This window comes from Lissotriton helveticus, chromosome 3_1, assembly GCF_964261635.1.
Source record: "Lissotriton helveticus chromosome 3_1, aLisHel1.1, whole genome shotgun sequence".
Lineage (NCBI taxonomy): Eukaryota > Metazoa > Chordata > Amphibia > Caudata > Salamandridae > Lissotriton > Lissotriton helveticus.
Window position 1 is genome coordinate 1867545726 of NC_136061.1, and position 16278 is coordinate 1867562003.

Genomic DNA, 16278 nt, shown 5'->3' on the forward strand with positions numbered 1-16278 from the left:
TATAGGTGTATAAGTATTTTTGATAGTGTTCTATTGTTCATTGACAGCATGTATGAGTGAATCTACAGGTAAGTGATTAGATGTGTGTATACATCTAGGAATCAATGAGTGGGTTTTTAAATACGTATATTGCTGTGTCAATGGATTCAAATATGATCCTCTGTATTTTACAAAGAGTGATGAAAGATTTTACTAGTGTACGAAAAGGTGTATGTGATTATCACGTGGATGATGTCATCAGTGATATCGTCATTGATGTCATTTGAGATGTCATCAGTGATGTCACTGACCATTTCATGAATGATGTAATACGTGACATCATCAGCAGTGGATTGCGGGTGCGCGAAATATAGTTAGTACAACTAACTATATAGGAGCAATTTCAATGGTTTTTTAAATGCTAATTCCTAACTATATAAGGCCTGAAACCTATGGTTTTTTCAGAGAATTTGCAAGGTTTTTTAAATGCTAATTCCTAACTATATAAGACCTGAAACCTATGTTTTTTTCAGTGAATTTGCAAGGTTTTTTAAATGCTAATTCCTAACTATATAAGGTCTGAAACCTATGTTTTTTTCAGTGAATTTGCAAGGTTTTTTAAATGCTAATTCCTAACTATATAAGGTCTGAAACCTATGTTTTTTTCAGTGAATTTGCAAGGTTTTTTAAATGCTAATTCCTAACTATATCAGGCGTGAAAGCTATGTTTTTTTTCAATACATTTCAAAGGTTTTCTAAATGCTAATTCTATTAGCGGATAACGTTTAAATATGTTAATATCCTTGTGGTATCACCTGAGCAGCCGTAGGGGGTGAGGGTGTTTCTACCCTGCCCCCTTTTTGCATTCTACACGTTTGTTTTTCTGCTTCTTTTGTGCCTCGGTCCACCGAGCACAAGATGGCTGCCCAAACTTCCTGGTTTGGAGTGTTCACAGCCAATCAATGCAGCCCATGCTCGGAAAGGTCTGCGCGCACTCCTGATTGGCTGGCAGTCGTCTGTTAACATTCCAAACTGTCCAACCCAAGAAGTGTTGGCCACCATCTTGTTTCTCAGGAGAACTGAAACACAAGAGACCCCAAAACAAGAGTGGAAAACGCGAAAATGGGGCAGGGTAGAGATCCCCTGACCCCTAGTCCTTCTCAGGGGATCCCAGAATCACCCCCAGGGCAAAACATTTTTTTTTTTTTTTCGAAAAATCGCGGGGTTCTTCTGGGACCCCCTGAGAAGGGCTAGATGTGCTATGGAAAATTGCATGTTGAAAAACACGTTTTGGGACCCCCTTTTTCACTGTTTTCCCCTGTGGTACGCTCAGGGTACGCATACCTGTAAACGGCCATGTACGCGTACCCTGAACTTACTCCGCGAAATTTTAAAAAAAATGGCACCCTTTCAACGTTTCTCGGTTCTACCGAGACACAAAATGGCGGACTCTCCGGACTGTTTCGAATGTTGACAGACACCCGAGAGCCAATCAGCTTTCCGCTCGCGCACTTCCGTGGCGCGCCGTGTGCGCTCCCCGGTACGCGTACTGGTAAGCGCTCGAAGTGTGCATATAGATATATACATTTTTTTAAAGTTAATTTTCATAACAACCACTGGAGCAATTTTCACCAAATATAGAAAAGGCACTTCTGCGTACCAGTCCCTACAATTTTGCAAAGTTTGGTGTAATTCCATTCAGCGGTTCGGGCTGTAGCCGTGTCTGAACGTCCTATGGAAATTAACATGGGAAAAACACGTTTTGGGACCACCCTTTTTTCTCGGCCCCCGCAAGACGAATCCCCCCGAAACTTGCAGGGAAAGAGCGGAGCGGAGCTGGCCTAAATTTTGGAAAATTACACGCAAATTCCTCAACCAGTGCCAAAGTTATTCCCAATAGAATGTTGTGGATTTCCTATGGAAACTAGGTCCTAACTATATATACCTACTGGCTATCGCCGGTAGGTAATATATATATATATATATATATATATATATATATATATATATATATATATATATGTACGCTCCAAAATCCCAGGAACATCAATCCAAAAGGAAGGTAGCACACTCAGGGGAGGTTTCACAAAGATTTAATGAGGAAACCAACAGCAACGACGCGTTTCACCTTAGGGCTTCGTCAAGTTGTGCAGAGAGCCGAGGCGCGCGTCCATTTAAAAAGGAAATTACATGCACAATCAATTACAATTCATTGAAATAAACATAGGACTGTACAAACAAATGTTTGGTCGCCATCTTAGAACGGAGGAAATAGTCATGTAATGCAGGCGAATACGAAACATTTATGATTCAACTTAAACGCCTAAACCATTCGTTTGCAGTCAATTATGATGCATTTTATCAAGCCCTAGCTGGGCATTAAAACACCAAAGTGGTATCATCCGCGCCTATCCTATAAAATTATGTCATAGAATCGCACATCACACAATTATGTACTCCAAATATTCTACTTATAACGCCCTGGATGGGCTTGCAAGATTAAGCATGTGTTCCTGAATTCATTAGAATGTCATCAGACTTAAAACAATTCATATAAAATCACAGTCAAGGAAAAGTACAGGAAATACAAAATTATATGCATCTAGAGTGGTCAACCTAAATGAACAGCTAATTCTTCATGCATATTAAGGCCTAGCGGATGCTTGGTCTGTAAGTCAATAATATATCTGGATTCCAGACGTCTCAATCTAAGTAGACGGTCCCCCCCTCTAATGCTTGAAGGCACACTGTCTATGCAGGTATAAGCTAACAGATCCCTGTTGCTATTGTGCAATCTTGCAAAGTGCCTGGCCACTGGGTAGGTGTCATCCTTTTTAGCAATCGCACGCATATGCTCTAGTACCCTAAGTTTTACTGCGTTCGTAGTGCTCCCAATATAATTGAGGCCACAAGGACATGTTAAGCAGTAAATAGCATATGGCGTGGAGCATGTTAGAAATTTGTTAATCCTTTTAGGGATGCTGACACCAGGTATTTTATAAGTAAGCGTCCGCTTACTAAACCTGCATGCCTTGCAGCGGCCACAAGGGTAAAAACCCTTAAGAACAGGTAGATTAGGGCTTTTTTCAGGGGCTATAAAATGACTAGAGACCAGATGATTTTTTAATGATCTCGCTTTTCTAAACGTGATCAGTGGATTAGGGGGTAAGTCTGCTTTGATTGTATTATCCGATAATAAGATGTTCCAATTCTTTCTCAGGATTTGCTTTATCTGGCCTGCATTTCGAGAGTAGGTGGTTATAAGTCGGAAACCACCATTTTTGGATTTAACTTGTTGTTTTGGTTTTAATAGATCTTTGCGTTTCATCTTTTTAACCCTCTCATAGGCCTTCCATAGCACACTGTCACTATAACCCCTCGTTTTAAACCTCTGCATGCTCGCAAAAGCTGCTCTCTCGAAATCATCCTCATTGGAATTGTTCCTCCGTATTCTAAGTAACTCCCCATAAGGAATACTCTCTACCAATGGACGGGGATGATTACTTGTGGCGAACAATGTGGAGTTGCCCGCCGTTTCTTTTCTAAACAGTTTCGTCTGTATACATCCTTGATTGTCTATGTATACAGTGAGATCGAGATAATCCACAGACATGTTGCTAATTTGACCAGAAAACTTCAGATTAATGTCATTGTCATTCAGGGCATCTACAAAGCCTTTGGCAGCCTCTTGTGAACAGTCTAGTATGATGAACAAATCGTCTATATAACGATACCATCTGATTATACGACTGCCCCACTCAGGATATTTTTCGCTCCAGGACGCCTGCTCCTCCCACCATCCCACGAAGAGATTCGCGAAACTGGGGGCGGAGCAGGCTCCCATCGCGACACCGGATATCATAATTGACTGCAAACGAATGGTTTAGGCGTTTAAGTTGAATCATAAATGTTTCGTATTCGCCTGCATTACATGACTATTTCCTCCGTTCTAAGATGGCGACCAAACATTTGTTTGTACAGTCCTATGTTTATTTCAATGAATTGTAATTGATTGTGCATGTAATTTCCTTTTTAAATGGACGCGCGCCTCGGCTCTCTGCACAACTTGACGAAGCCCTAAGGTGAAACGCGTCGTTGCTGTTGGTTTCCTCATTAAATCTTTGTGAAACCTCCCCTGAGTGTGCTACCTTCCTTTTGGATTGATGTTCCTGGGATTTTGGAGCGTACATTTTGATTTCGGGCACACCCCCGAATTGGTGTGCACCCACTCGAGCAGTGCAACTGGCTGGTGTTTGTAGCTTCTGGATTCATTACCGGCTGCACCGAGTTTGCCTCGATAACCACGCATTGCCATATATCGAAGAACGCTGCGGTTGTCTACATGAACGGCCCCAATTGACGTTTCTTCGATTCTCCGGTAAGGCGCAGTGTGCGCATGTGAAAGACTTTGTTTCTTTTAAACACTGCGGGCTTAAAACTCAGAGTGAAGGGGACTATACAGCATTATTGTACGGTAGTCGCGGACGCACTACCTTCAATATGTTTTGCGAAGCAGAGAGACGAGAGGCGGAACAAGGAATGTTTAAAAATAGGAAAAAGCCTGATAGCTCACAAAAGGCTGGCGGAAGTAAAACCAATGGGGCCAACACATCTTTACAATCAAAACTGGTCTCACTAGAACGATTATATGAAAGAGAGATCAGGAAGTGGTGGGAGGCAACCTCACTACAGAACTATATTGAGGTTGACCGTGTCCCCTGAGGGTTACGCATATATACGATCCCGGCGTACGAAAATCCAGACCCCAAACTGCTAGATGCATGGGCTGAGCATACTGCCGCTTCATGCAAAGGGAGTCTGCAAATTCTAGTACGCTTTGCGTGGAGTGACCGCGAAAAGGCTTTGACACAGATCAAGGAAATTGAGGAGGATTTATTGAAAGAAGAAGACCAAGAAAGCCTGGGGGATAAACGTGAACAACTCAAAAAGCGTTTGAAAAAATATGAACAAAAAATCAAACAAAGAAAAGAAGAAAAATTTGAAAGGGACGAGAACGATTACCGACTGGGAAGAGTATTAACCTTCGCTAAGAAGTATGATAACACCCGAAGGCAAATAAAGAATAAGAAAAAAATGGGCGCCCCGATAACTGTCGAATCGGTAACATCAGAGTCCGATGCTAACCCCGATGACTTGGTGAGTGAAGATGGCAGTGAAGAGGCTTCCCCTTTTCAAGTGGAATACAAGATAATGCGCAACAACCAACTGGAGGGTGGAAGAGGAAAGCCCCCGGACAATCGAGGACAAAGAGGAAGACGCGGCGGGGGGGCCGTTGGAAGAAATCCTTTAAGTTCTCCTCCTGTGACTCGCAGCATGAAGAAGTTCTTCAAGAAAAAGAACTGATAAATATTCCAGTGCCTACCAATTCCCAGGACAAGTTAACCATCATTAACCTAACTGAGAAAGTGTTAACGAATGAAGAAAATTCTACACTTCAATTAGGTTTATCGTTCTGTCCTCAGAGAAATTTTGAATTTGCACAAACGCGCATTGACATTTTCAAATTTGTAAGAAAATTAAAACTATACAAATTTTTCAAACTCAAACCGCCTAGTGAGCGCCACAAAGCCACCCCTGTGATGGAGGATACTGAACTGTTTTGTAGCGAGCTGCAAGGCCTTAGAGCAGTGGAAGGCCTTCGTTTGGAAAATAGCACTATTGGTGATGGTGAGGTAACCAACACTCAAATGCTTGACAATTGGGATGTACAGCAAAAAGGTGGAGCCAGTGAATTCAAACCGGCCTCTACTTTTATGCCAATGATGGGTGCAGATGCAATTGACACGTTTTCTGATGCTGTGTTGAGGGATCTCACAAGATTGCGCACCACTTGTAAATATGCTTCCAATAAAGATAACAATTTTTCAAAGACACAGCAGCTTGCACTCACTACTCTTTGTGAAAATTCGGGATTGATAATCAAGCCCTCTGATAAAGGAGGGAACATTGTTATACTCACAGCCTCTCAATATGAAACAGAGGCTCTTCGTCTGTTGGGAGACATCAATACCTATGCCATCATCAATGAAAAAACGTATAATTTGAGTGTGACCAACTATCATGAGATGATTTTAAAATGGCATAATGTTAACATGCTTAACACAGATGAATATTTGTTCCTAAGGTGTTTGAGTCCTGTGATCCCTACCTTTTATTATTTACCTAAAGTTCACAAGAATTTGTTGAATCCTCCTGGTAGGCCGATTGTTGCTTCCAACGGCAGTTTGACGGAAAATCTTTCCATCTATGTAGATTCTTTCCTGTCTCCCTTGGTAATGTCCCTCAAATCGTATTTAAGAGATACTAAACATTTTCTTAATTGTGTTGAAGAAATTGTCTGGAAAGACTCATATTGCATGTTGGTGCTTGACATCGCCAGTCTATACACGTGTATAGTACATGGGGATGGTCTCAAGGCAATGGCGAGCTTCCTGGAGAAACGGCCCATAAGATTTTACGAGCATAATAAGATGCTGCTGGAATTTATGATGTTTAGCCTTAACAACAACATTTTCTTATTTGCTAAACAATTATACCAACAAATATCCGGTGTCGCGATGGGAGCCTGCTCCGCCCCCAGTTTCGCGAATCTCTTCGTGGGATGGTGGGAGGAGCAGGCGTCCTGGAGCGAAAAATATCCTGAGTGGGGCAGTCGTATAATCAGATGGTATCGTTATATAGACGATTTGTTCATCATACTAGACTGTTCACAAGAGGCTGCCAAAGGCTTTGTAGATGCCCTGAATGACAATGACATTAATCTGAAGTTTTCTGGTCAAATTAGCAACATGTCTGTGGATTATCTCGATCTCACTGTATACATAGACAATCAAGGATGTATACAGACGAAACTGTTTAGAAAAGAAACGGCGGGCAACTCCACATTGTTCGCCACAAGTAATCATCCCCGTCCATTGGTAGAGAGTATTCCTTATGGGGAGTTACTTAGAATACGGAGGAACAATTCCAATGAGGATGATTTCGAGAGAGCAGCTTTTGCGAGCATGCAGAGGTTTAAAACGAGGGGTTATAGTGACAGTGTGCTATGGAAGGCCTATGAGAGGGTTAAAAAGATGAAACGCAAAGATCTATTAAAACCAAAACAACAAGTTAAATCCAAAAATGGTGGTTTCCGACTTATAACCACCTACTCTCGAAATGCAGGCCAGATAAAGCAAATCCTGAGAAAGAATTGGAACATCTTATTATCGGATAATACAATCAAAGCAGACTTACCCCCTAATCCACTGATCACGTTTAGAAAAGCGAGATCATTAAAAAATCATCTGGTCTCTAGTCATTTTATAGCCCCTGAAAAAAGCCCTAATCTACCTGTTCTTAAGGGTTTTTACCCTTGTGGCCGCTGCAAGGCATGCAGGTTTAGTAAGCGGACGCTTACTTATAAAATACCTGGTGTCAGCATCCCTAAAAGGATTAACAAATTTCTAACATGCTCCACGCCATATGCTATTTACTGCTTAACATGTCCTTGTGGCCTCAATTATATTGGGAGCACTACGAACGCAGTAAAACTTAGGGTACTAGAGCATATGCGTGCGATTGCTAAAAAGGATGACACCTACCCAGTGGCCAGGCACTTTGCAAGATTGCACAATAGCAACAGGGATCTGTTAGCTTATACCTGCATAGACAGTGTGCCTTCAAGCATTAGAGGGGGGGACCGTCTACTTAGATTGAGACGTCTGGAATCCAGATATATTATTGACTTACAGACCAAGCATCCGCTAGGCCTTAATATGCATGAAGAATTAGCTGTTCATTTAGGTTGACCACTCTAGATGCATATAATTTTGTATTTCCTGTACTTTTCCTTGACTGTGATTTTATATGAATTGTTTTAAGTCTGATGACATTCTAATGAATTCAGGAACACATGCTTAATCTTGCAAGCCCATCCAGGGCATTATAAGTAGAATATTTGGAGTACATAATTGTGTGATGTGCGATTCTATGACATAATTTTATAGGATAGGCGCGGATGATACCACTTTGGTGTTTTAATGCCCATCTAGGGCTTGATAAAATGCATCATAATTGACTGCAAACGAATGGTTTAGGCGTTTAAGTTGAATCATAAATGTTTCGTATTCGCCTGCATTACATGACTATTTCCTCCGTTCTAAGATGGCGACCAAACATTTGTTTGTACAGTCCTATGTTTATTTCAATGAATTGTAATTGATTGTGCATGTAATTTCCTTTTTAAATGGACGCGCGCCTCGGCTCTCTGCACAACTTGACGAAGCCCTAAGGTGAAACGCGTCGTTGCTGTTGGTTTCCTCATTAAATCTTTGTGAAACCTCCCCTGAGTGTGCTACCTTCCTTTTGGATTGATGTTCCTGGGATTTTGGAGCGTACATTTTGATTTCGGGCACACCCCCGAATTGGTGTGCACCCACTCGAGCAGTGCAACTGGCTGGTGTTTGTAGCTTCTATATATATATATATATATATATATATATATATATATATATATATATATATTTACAGGGATGATATATATAGAAGCCAAAGGTTACAGGGATGTTATAGTTAGGCTGACATTTCACTCGTACAAAACCAGAGAAATTCAGCAGTTATAGTTAGCTCAGCTAACTATAACTCACACCCCTGCAATGCACTGCTTATGACCTCACATATTACATTACTCATGACATGGTCAGTGACATCACTGATGACACCTCAAATGACATCACTCATGACAGAATTGATGACATCATCCATAGAATCTCTGACGCACCCAATCACACCCTAATGTAACCTTTCATTCACCCCTCCAACTTCCACACTAGCATTCTCAAATCCATTGGCACACCCATACCAGTACCTAGACACCCACTCATTGATTCATTGGACTACACAAACATCCACTCAGTCACCCATACAGCCACACCTACACCAATCCACTCATTAATAGAGCCACTGAAATATCCACTCATACACCTAAACAGCCACTCACACACTGTCAGTCATTGAGCTACTCTCACACCTACTCACAAACCCATAAAGTCAATCACATGGCCACTTACTCACCTTTATAGTTATACAAACACCCAATTCACTTATTCATACTCACCTATACAGTTACTGACACACGCACACACTCACCTATATAGCCACCACTCATAACCAACTCACTAACCAATACAGCCACTAATATATTCACTCAAACACCCATACAGCCATTCACACACTGTCAGTCACCTATAGATCTACTCGCACACCTAGTCACTCACCCATAGAGTCAATTACACAGCCACTTACTCACCTATACAGTCATACACAAACACACTCACTCATTTCTACAGATACTAACACATACGCACTCAACTATACAGTCACTGATACAAGCACACACTCACCCATACTCCACTTTCGCAATCACTCAGCCGCACATGCATTCACTCTTATACTTCCAATGCACCTATACTGCCTTTTGCATATGCATTTACTCACCCATATACCACTGACACATCCATTCACTCACCGACACAGCCATACACACACTCAGTCACCCATACAGCCCCACAAAGATGCACTCACTAACCCATAAAGCCACTGACTTACCAACTCACTCATCCATTTAGGCAGTCACACACCCCCTAACCCACCCACACAGACACTCATAGAGGGATTCACACAACCAACCAATCAATCACCCATACAGCCACCCACGTACCCACTCACCAATCCATACAGCCACTTAGACACCAACTGACAGACTGATAGACATTCGCATAACGTAGTCATTCACTCATACATTCACTGAGACACGTAATCACTCACTTATACAGTAAGTCACACACCCACTGAATGATCCATACAGGCACTTATACAACCCCTATTCACCAATACAACTTGGTATATATATTTAACACTCATAAACTTTTTAAAAACACTCAGTCACTGGATGATGTCATGAGTGATGTCATCAGTGATGTTATTTGAGATATCATCAGTGATGTCACTGAACATGTCATGAGTGATGTAATATGTAAAGTCATAAGCAGTACATTGTGGGGAGTGCAATTTATAGTTAGATCAGCTAACTATAACTGCTGAATTTCTCTGGTTTTGTACGAGTAAAATGTCAGCCTAACTATAACATCCCTATAACCTTCATTTTTTTTCCTGTGAATTTCTATGGTTTTTAAAGTAGTAGTCACATTTGCAGAGTGTTGGAGAAAGGGGACGAGAGCTCAGACCAGCTCTCAGGAATTCCGCTGTCTAGACTTATAGGAGGTACCTGTCAGGTTTACTCCGCAGGATCCAGCCGTTGAATAGTGGTTCCACCTCCAAATGTCACCAACACCCTGATATTCACAAACAAGGTGTTCGAGCCATTAGGTGAGGGAAAATATAAGAAAAAAGAAAAAGAAACAGGAAGGGAAAGGAAGGGGTCAGCAGCGAAGGGACATCTGAAACGACAAACGGATATCTGCATGAAAACTTCATAACAAAGAAGGCTACTCTCATATATTCTCGCTAATAGGAACCATTTATACCTGCATAAAGAAAAGGGAACCAGATCATTCAAATGTTAACACTCTTCACTCTCCACAACTGTCTCAGTTAATCCTAAGGGGACACAAAAGAAGAAACATACAGTCACAGGCAATGGTGTAGAACAACGAACAAATGAATGAACCAATCTCTGACTAGAGACATACCACTGACAGTGTGAAGCAATGATGAATAAAGGATTCTGTAGAAAAGGGTGTGCCAAAAGAATATAGGATGAAACAAGCCCTTAGTCCGACTTGCAAGAATTGGATACGGTAATGCGTGGGAGGCAATAACCACAACACTCCGCTCCTCAGTGGTCCATAGAATGTCAATAAGCCAAAACTGAATCGGACTGAACAAAAACGAGGGACACTACAGTAACGCGTAGTTGCGTCCACTACCGCGTTCTGCTCCCTTCCTTTGAAACGCAAAAGTTTGGTAACAAACACGGCAGCGTGTGGTACCAGTTACCACTGCGCTCCGCTTTATTTACCCGAATAGATAGTTAAATGAAATGTCTCTAATCAAGGCTGCAGCGCTGGGTTAACTCTCACCAAGACGCTCCTCCTTAATGAGTATCCATAACCACCAAGCAAAAAGGGAAAACAAGGAATCCAGAATCAATGAAAAGAAGTCTCTCCGCTTCTTTTAACCACAGAAGCAGAGTGAATCCACACTAGCCTTAACGTGCGGCTAGCACAACATGACTCCGTGTTACTATCGGAGTCCCAGAACTTACCGCAGGGCTTCTGTAACGGCGTCCCTGGGGAAAAGAGACCCGCAGAAGGCCCAGTAAGCCTACCTCTTCGAACGGGCACAAACGGGAATCCGAAATGTCCAGGCTCCAAAGATCGACGTGCGGAGCAGCCGCTCCCACGTCAGGAAACAAAGCAGGATCCAGAATAACACGCACCAGGAAGCGTGCTTCAGTCATTGAAGTAACTTCCTGGCAGCGCCGCTAAGGGTCATGGGAAACGTAGTAGTATGTAGGCGCAGGCAATACGAAACCTGACAGTACCAGGAGGTCTTCTTGGCCCCTAAGGTTCCTTAGGAGTAACTTGGACTTCATCCCCCAACCAGTAGTGCGGCAGGAGCAGCGTTTGCAGAGTGGTGGAGAAAGGGTGTGTGGCCTCCATAGACCTTCCTGGTTGAAGTGTTGGCAGCCAATCACATTATAGTGGGATCTACGTGTCCACTGCGAGGACTTGTGTCCCCAGATATCTCTATTCTTTAAAGTTAGATATCTCAAAAATTACTGAACGGATTTACACCAAATCACAAAAAGCACGCTTTCTGAACCACCATCTAGCTTTCTGCTAAATTTGGTATAACTCCGTTCAGCAGTTCGGGCTGTAGTCATGTTAAAAAAATAAAAAATCCCCTTAGACATAACATGGGGAAAATGCTTTTTGGGACCCCCCTTTTTTCTCTGCCCTTGCTTGACCAATCACCCCAAAACTTTCAATACTGCAGCAGAACCAAAAAGGGGAAGTTTTGTGAAAATTTAATGGTGATTTGCCAATCGGCGCCAAAGTTATTGGCAAATCAAAAACATGGGGAAAACGCTTTCCCTATGGAAACGGTCCTAACTTTAACTACCTACTGGTGACAGCCAGTATGTAATATATTCTTCAGTTCTGCTGGGAAGGTGCCTGTGATTCAGGAGGTATTGATTATGTCTGTTACTGTATTACTGGGATTGTGAGTGACGTTTATAGAAGTTTATTTTAAAATGTTTGTCGTTTTTTGGTGTTTGCGAGGCTTTTATGAGATTATGCAATTTTATAAGGATCAATTTCTTCAAACTGGATAGATGTGATGCGTTGCCCTTTGGAGTGTTTTCCTTCTGTTGGTAGTTGAGCTGAAAGTTTGAGGTTATTCTCCAGAGGTATACAACTATAAACCTCTGCTTTGGAGGTGAAGTGGATAACAATTTGACTGTAAAAATCTTGAGATTGTGATGTTGAGGCCGATATGCAGTCTGGATTTTGAAATACTTATGTAGTTCTTTTCTAGAGCATTTGGCCTTTTTAATCCTGTTTGAATGATGTGCTCTTTTTGTATTTTTAAGGATTCCTTTATAAATCCTGGTGTCCTGGTAGTTGTGTTTTGCCTGGATAGGTTTTTTTGTGCCATTTGTGCTGAAATTAGCAAAATTCTCTTTATACCGTATTTATTTCTTATTTTATCATTCATTTATGGTGTCTTTTTCTGTTTGGCATTGAAAAGAGCACTATTCGTATACTATCGTTCCAATCATATAGCTCTTGTTCTGTGATGATTTCATCAAGGTTTGAGCTAATGCAAGCTATGTTTTGAGTTCATCCATGTTCTACTTGTTCCATTGTCTCTAGGTTGTTGTGCATTTGTGTCGCTTTTTGCACCTCTTGATGTAATGTCATATCGCAAGGAAATGAGATGATGACTTCTCTAGTGAACAGGGGTGATATTGTTAATCTTGATTGACTTTAGATTGCTGGAGACTACATCTAGTGTATGTCCTTCTGTGTGTAGGTTTAAGGATCAATTACTGATAGTTATGCGTTTGTAGTCATTCTGTGACATAATTTTGTTGTGCCATTTTTGGTTTATCAAATATTATGTTTAGGTCACCAAGCGAATATAGTTTCATTATGGATTATTTCCAATCCTATTCCGGTTTTGCCTTGGCAGTTTTGTGTATGGCATCTGTATGCTAGTGGGATTGACTCCTGATGAGTTGTTCCATTGTCATCTCCTAGTCCTATATCAGTTATGAAGAGTAGGTCAATTATCAGTGCATAGATATTATGTCTGCTCTTGGCTGGAGAGCATGTATTTATTGGCCTAAATTTAGGGGATGATCATAGGCGGTGGTTTTGGTGATTTTGGGACTCTGGTAGTTGTGAAAGTTGAATTGCGTCTCTGGTTGAGATGTGCATCTGTAGGTTGAAGTTAGTCATTGGTAGGCATGGTGTGGATGGAGTGCGTGGTACCTGTGATGTTAATAATTTTATCTGGACTCCATGGGGTTGGGTTTGTGGAGTCTGCGATGGTTTCAAGACTGTTGTTCTTATGGTTGTTTGCCAGCCATAAGAGGCTCAGTAGTGATTTGCCAATGTTTTCGGATGAGGATTTGGGTGAGTTGTATGGTTTGGAATTGGTGGTTGTGGAATGGTTATATTTTGGGAAAGTTTTGCTTTTGGCTGTGTTTATTATGGTGTAGGGGGTGAGCTGAAGGATTCAGTTAGAGTAAGAAAATACTCCCTTTTGTGAATTTTGGATGTACAGTGTGTATGTTAGTGGCGGAGGGAGAGGGTTGAGATCTGGTTTGAGAGCTGTGAATTTTCTGACTGAGGTTAGATGTGAACGTTTTTCTGTCTTTTGGTTTAAGGCAGGAGGGGATGTTGGATATTGAATTTTTATTTTTATTTATTGAGTGTTTTTGTTGATTCTTGGTGTGTATTTATCTGCTTGAAAGAGTTTGGGAATGTGATTTTTGTTTCATGGAGAGAATATGACTGATGAAAAGTGAGTTGATTGTCGAGTAGAATATGACAAGGGAAGTGAGAAAGCATGGGGGACTGAGTATGTAAATTGGGGTGATGAGAGGTTCAATGTGTTTTGTTGTTTGAGCAGTGAGCGAGGGTTTGAAGGAGATGGGGTGGACAATCAGGTAGTTTCAAATCAAAAAGGGATCCGAGAGAAACATGGACAGAGATAGAGGGATAAATAGTATTATGGGTGGGGATGTGGAAATGAGGTAAGGCAAAGGAATTCAGAAGAGATTGTGAAGAGAGATAACATGGACTAGGGAAGCCAGTTGAGGAAGAAGTGAAGTAAGAGAAGTGTTTGGGTATGGTTGCCTGTTGAGATGTCAAAGTATTTGATGAAGATTTTTGTGGTCTAGATGTCCAAAGTGGTGGATGCTTTCTGAGGAGCTCTGGGACCTGACCTCACCATCCATCCTCATCCCACTGCTGTCCTTCACAACTCATGCTCCTTCTTCTCACAAACTCTGAAGGTGGCCAGGGAGTGGGTGGTGGGGGAGAGGGTTCTTCGTCACCCTTCCCAACCTACTACTCGGGTAATTGATGCAGGCCGCCCGCCTAGTGTGGCACAACATGGAGTAAGACTCGTAGGAGATGGGGCTGCAAAGTTGAAGGGGTCCACGCACCGGGCGCAATGGGGAAGACAGGGGGCCAGCAGCCCCTTGCAAGACATGGTTGACTCCTGCGGCCCTTTTCAGACCTGCCCTCTGGCCAGGATGAATACTGATTGGTGCTTGGGTGACATTTTACAACCAAGCCTGCCAGGAATCTGAGTTGTTCTGTGTTTCTTTGTGTCGTAGTTTTGTTCATCTAACCATTCTTCACCAGCATCACAATACCTTTCAGTGATAAGAGAGGTTGGGCATGTCTAGTCCCTGTTCCATTTGTTTCACACCTATGTTTGTAGGGTTGATTTAGGTGACAGATGCTTCTGGGGTGGAAGTGTGGGGAGTGGGCTTTTGGGTGGATTATTGGCTTGTCAATTCTTAACCTGTTCAATATTTTTGTTTCTGTGCAGCAAACATTGCCTTCTAGCTCTCAAGCACAGGAATGGCACTCCCCTTTCACTGGCCTTCCGGATGCCAGAATGGTTTGGGGATGGGCAATGCATCCCTCGCAGTGCGTGCACACACATTCCCACTGTGCTCCTGATGTCCTGCAATGCAAATGGCCTTAATGACCGTATCATAAGAAGAGCTGTCTTTCATTTTAGATTTGTGATATGCCACTCCAGGCAGTCATGTTCCTCCAGGAAACTCATCTCCTTGGTACACGCTGCCCAGACTTAGCCCAGTTTGGCTACAATAGAGTCTTCCATGCTGGGCACACTAAGGACTTGCTTGCTGCTGCTATTCGTCTCTATACTAACTTACCACTTTCTATTACCCATTCCAACATAGCTATCGCTGGGCAGTATGTGATGATGGGGGTCTTCTAGAAGGCTTTCAATATAATATCCTCTGTGTCTACATTCCTCAACCCTATGTGAAAACCTCCTTCTTAGATTAGCAAGTTGTGGTTTTCAAATTCTCCCTTAACTAACCATCACAGGAAGGGACTTTAATGTAGTAATGGACCTCTGCATAGATTCCACTGGGGCCTAGGCCGCTGCACCTCAGGTTGCCTCCCATTAGCTGATTGGGCAAACTCCCTAGGCCTTTGTGATGTTCAGAGAGCATGGCACCGCCAGGAAACTGATATCTATATCTCTGTGGCCTATGGCTCCATGTCTAGAATAGATTACTTTCTCCTACCAGCCGTGGAAAAACTAATAACGGTGGCAGCAGATATTCTCCCTCGTGGGATTTATGTTTATTCCCTAGTTACGATATGTATGAGGTTCTCAAAGGGAGACAATAGCCCCATGTGGTGGCTGAAAGCCTGGTTGAACCGCAGTTCTCCCGATACTTAATTCGGGAGCTGCTAGCATACTTCTAGCTCAATACTGGGGCTGCAGACTCTGCAGGAGCCTTGTGGGTGGCAAGAAAGTTGGTTATAAGGAGAAAAACAAGAGCTTTCCTGTGCAGTCACAATAAAGATAGGATTCAACATGTATCCAACTTGGTATCTAACCTGCTGCTTCTTGAACGCAGGTATCAACGATTAGGAGATGAGCACACTCATCAGCAGCTGGAGGCAGGTAGGGTATCGCAGTGTGTACTTTGTCTTGAGGAATTAAAACATTTTTGGATCGCCTCTACAGGGGGTGTCTATGAATGGG

General features: G+C 42.3%; 1 protein-coding gene across 1 annotated transcript in view; it reads left to right on the top strand.

Moving 5' to 3' along the window:
• The window catches only part of PGGHG (protein-glucosylgalactosylhydroxylysine glucosidase), a 305061-nt gene that overhangs the window by 80629 nt on the left and 208154 nt on the right, over positions 1-16278 (top strand). The gene's annotated exons all lie outside the window — the stretch shown is intronic.